A 5,254-nucleotide genomic window follows, 5' to 3' on the forward strand; every position below is an offset into this window, starting at 1 on the left:
ATGTTACAAATACTATTAAAAGCTGTTACATATGTTACAAATACTATTACACACTGTTGCAAATACTGTTATAACAGTCTCTTACTGTGAGATACTATTACAGTACACACATTATTTCCCATTCCATCCTCTGAACACACCCCCCGACACACATTAGGTTCAGATGCTGTACAGCAAGGACCATCTGTAACAGGCTACTGTTGTCGTCTCCCAAATGGCCTGTTCCACTTGATCAAAACCACACAAAAAACATTGGAAATGAAAGCAACACAGTAGAGTAGCTTCATCTTTGTAGAATAAGTATTAATTCTGACCAATACTTCTCATTCACACTAAAACCAAGGGGTAGGGCAGAAAGAGGTGATCGAGGAATAGGATGAGTAGGAATAGGGGGAGGTGATCATGTGTACACAAGACACACGTATAACCAGTCCTTATCAGTGACAGGCATGACGGGATAATGAAAGACCACATTTTGCGTTCTAAATGGCACCCTATTCACTTTATAGTGCACTACTTTAGACCGGGACCCTTGACAGAGGTAGTGCACTACATAGGGAATAGGGTGCCATTTAAGACACAGCCCAAGTACCAGGCAGAACAGTGAAACATGCATGGCAGGTCAGGTGCATGTTCTTACCTGACTGTGAGAGTCAATAACTTGGCACTTATGGCCAAGAGAGATGGGAGGAGAATATGAGGAGGATAAGACAGGTTCCCAAGGACAGAGGCGATTGGATAAGACATTTATTAGGACAGAGGCGATTGGATATGACCGGTTCCCAAGGACAGAGGCAATTGGATAAGACAGGTTCCCAAGGACAGAGGCGATTGGATAAGACATTTATTAGGACAGAGGCGATTGGATATGACCGGTTCCCAAGGACAGAGGCAATTGGATAAGACAGGGTTCCTGGAAGGACAGAGGCGATTGATAAGACAGGTTCCCAAGGACAGAGGCGATTGGATAAGACAGGTTCCTAAGGACAGAGGCGATTGGATAAGACAGGTTCCCAAGACAGAGGGGGCGATGGATAAGACAGGTTCCTGACAGAGGCGTATTGGATAAGACAGGTTCCCAAGGACAGAGGAGATTGGATAAGACATTTATTAGGACAGAGGCGATTGGATATGACCGGTTCCCAAGGACAGAGGCGATTGGATAAGACAGGTTCCCAAGGACAGAGGTGATTGGATAAGACAGGTTCCCAGGGACAGAGGTGATTGGATAAGACAGGTTCCCAAGGACAGAGGCGATTGGATAAGACAGGTTCCCAAGGACAGAGGCGATTGGATAAGACAGGTTCCCAAGGACAGAGGCGATTGGATAAGACAGGTTCCCAAGGACAGAGGCGATTGGATAAGACGGGTTCCCAAGGACAGAGGAGATTGGATAAGACATTTATTAGGACAGAGGCGATTGGATATGACCGGTTCCTAAGGACAGAGGCGATTGGATAAGACAGGTTCCCAAGGACAGAGGTGATTGGATAAGACAGGTTCCCAAGGACAGAGGTGATTGGATAAGACAGGTTCGCAAGGACAGAGGTGATTGGATAAGACAGGTTCCCAAGGACAGAGGTGATTGGATAAGACAGGTTCCCAAGGACAGAGGTGATTGGATAAGTGCATAAGAGAAGAAGAGATGTCGATCAATGGTGTCTGTTGTCACTTTAAATTAGAGGACAGGCTCATACCAATAGTAATGGCTGGAATGGAATGTATCAAACACATGGTTTTCATTCCATTCCAACCATTACTATGAGCTCGTTCTCCAGCCACCACTGACGTGGAAAATAAGTTCTATCTCAAGGCCATCAGACTGTTAAACAGCCACCACTAACATTGAGTGGCTGCTGCCAACACACCGACTCAACTCCAGCCACTTTATTAATGGGAATTGATGTAAAATATATCACTAGCCACTTTAAACAATGCTACTTAATATGTTTACATACCCTACATTATTCATCTCATATGTATACGTATATACTGTACTCTATATCATCTACTGCATCTTTATGTAATACATGTATCACTAGCCACTTTAAACTATGCTACTTAATATAATGTTTACATACCCTACATTACTCATCTCATATGTATATACTGTACTCTATATCATCTACTGCATCTTTATGTAATACATGTATCACTAGCCACTTTAAACTATGCTACTTAATATAATGTTTACATATCCTACATTACTCATCTCATATGTATATACTGTACTCGATACCATCTACTGCATCTTGTTTACATACCCTACATTACCCATCTCATATGTATATACTGTACTCTATACCATCTACTGCATCTTGTTTACATACCCTACATTACTCATCTCATATGTATATACTGTACTCTATACCATCTACTGCATCTTGTTTACATACCCTACATTACTCATCTCATATGTATATACTGTACTCGACACCATCTACTACATCTTGTTTACATACCCTACATTACTCATCTCATATGTATATACTGTACTCGATATTATATCTACTACATCTTGTTTACATACCCTACATTACCCATCTCATATGTATATACTGTACTCGATACCATCTACTGCATCTTGTTTTCATACCCTACATTACCCATCTCATATGTATATACTGTACTCTATACCATCTACTGCATCTTGTTTACATACCCTACATTACTCATCTCATATGTATATACTGTACTCTATACCATCTACTGCATCTTGTTTACATACTCATCTCATATGTATATACTGTACTCGATACCATCTACTGCATCTTGCTTATGCCGCTCTGTACCATCACTCATTCGAATATCTTTATGTACATATTCTTTATCCCTTTACACTTGTGTGTATAAGGTAGTAGTTTTTGAATTGTTAGGTTAGATTACTCGTTGGTTATTACTGCATTGTCTGAACTAGAAGCACAAGCATTTCGCTACACTCACACATGGTTAGCAGATGTTAGTGCATGTGACAAATACATATGATTTGATTTGATAAGGAAGAAAATGACAGTCAGGCAGAGATACAGAGGAATGATGGTGAAAGGTTGCCGAGGAGATGATGACTCAAACAGAATTCCTCCGTTGCTCTATCGTTCGCTACATGCTTCAGTCTGAAACTGCCATCAATGAAGTAGTCTGTGGTGATGTCAAATGACGAGTGTTGTACAAAACAAAGTAATCAGCGATTGGATCATCTCCAACCAATCAGAGTATCAAAGAGAATGACACATTTTCAAAACGCCACTTTACCCACGTGTGTTCTGGCTCTGGCCCAACCCATCAGTTTCTGGCACCAATCAGATGGTCTAGAATGGATTTCTATTCTAGAAATCTTCGGGGAGGTACTCAGATCCAGACCCGTTACGGAGAAGAAACTAGGTAGAAACTAGTTTAGGTAGCCAGGCTAGAGGAGAGTTACCATAACATTCACAACCAGAAATTATCATTCACAAGTTGTGACTGAGACCAGGAGCAGAGAGAACACACTGATGGAAGACAACTCAGAGAGATTATTTTGGATAAATCAAGTCTGAAGTCATGATGGGGGGGGTCCAGGGCTGAAGCAGACGGAGGGACGGTTCCCCAGTCAAATCTTTAGCTGGTTCACAATGTCTTTTCCCATTTAAAGAGAGGGACACAACATCTACAGCATCACCTGAGCCCCTCACATGAAATGCAACAGTGGAGGCTGGTGAGGGGAGGACCGTTTATTGTAATGTCTGGAATGGAGCAGTATCAAACTCATGGGAACCATTCCAGTCACACGGTTTCTGCCATTATTATGAGCCCGTCCTCTGGCACCAGCCACCACTGGCATGGAAGTGTTAAATGTTCAATCATGAACATTTCCAGAGGTGCTTGAATGCGAAGTAATCGTTAACTGGACAATCGTTAGCGCTGCTGTATCCAATGCCATTCGATCCCTAGACCTGTCGGTGGTTTACCATTTGTTAAGTCACTACTGGCTTACAGTAATATTTCCTTTGCTTTTTTGTTGAATCACGTCTCTCTCTGTCACCAGTGTGCGGTACAAAAGCAACCATTTTGATGAATGCGTCTCTCTCCGTACCAGTGTGCGGTACAAAAAGCAACCATTTTGATGAATCCGTCTCTCTCAGTCACCAGTGTGCGTTACAAAAAAGCAACCATTTTGATGAATCACGTCTCTCTCTGTCACCAGTGTGCAGTACAAAAAGCAACCATTTTGATGAATCACGTCTCTCTCAGTCACCAGTGTGCGGTACAAAAAGCAACCATTTTGATGAATCACGTCTCTCTCAGTCACCAGTGTGCGGTACCAAAAGCAACCATTTTGATGAATCACGTCTCTCTGTCACCAGTGTGCAGTACAAAAAGCAACCATTTTGATGAATCATGTCTCTCAGTCACCAGTGTGCGGTACAAAAAGCAACCATTTTGATGAATCACGTCTCTCTCAGTCACCAGTGTGTGGTACCAAAAGCAACCATTTTGATGAATCACGTCTCTCTCTGTCACCAGTGTGCGGTACCAAAAGCAACCATTTTGTTGAATCACGTCTCTCTCAGTCACCAGTGTGCGGTACCAAAAGCAAAAATTTTGAGCAGAGTAAAAAGCCAGTGACTGGCAGCATCACATCTTATCTCTAAACACAATAACGTTGCTATACGGACTTCAAATCAAACGAAAGTGCAAGCCAATGTGTTCGTCAGCAACATTCCAAACCACCAGAGGTACAATAGGTTAGTGTCAGACCAAAAGCAACACTGAACAGCAGTAAACAGAACTAGGGTTGTACATTTACTTTCATTTCCCACCAAATGTCTCCTAGAAATCGCGGTTGGAATATTCCCCGAATCGAGAGGGAATAAGCATTACATCCGGGAATCCTCCAACCGGGATTTCTGGAAAACCTGAAAAATGTTGGGAAATTATCGAAACGTTGCAACCCTCGACCACCGCAACACTGACCGGCAGTGAACAACAGAACACATGAAAATGAAAGAAGTAGCAGGTTTCCCACAGAGCTCAGTGGAATGAAAGAAGTAGCAGGTTTCCCACAGAGCTCAGTGGAATGAAAGAAGTAGCAGGTTTCACACAGAGCTCAGTGGAATGAAAGAAGTAGCAGGTTTCCCACAGGCTCAGTGGAACGTGAAAGAAGTAGCAGGTTTCCCACAGAGCTCCAGTGGAATGAAAGAAGTAGCAGGTTTCCCACAGAGCTCAGTGGAAGAAAGAAGTAGCAGGTTTCCCACAGAGCTCAGTGGAATGAAAG

Source organism: Oncorhynchus gorbuscha, linkage group LG22 (assembly GCF_021184085.1).
Source record: "Oncorhynchus gorbuscha isolate QuinsamMale2020 ecotype Even-year linkage group LG22, OgorEven_v1.0, whole genome shotgun sequence".
Taxonomy (NCBI): domain Eukaryota; kingdom Metazoa; phylum Chordata; class Actinopteri; order Salmoniformes; family Salmonidae; genus Oncorhynchus; species Oncorhynchus gorbuscha.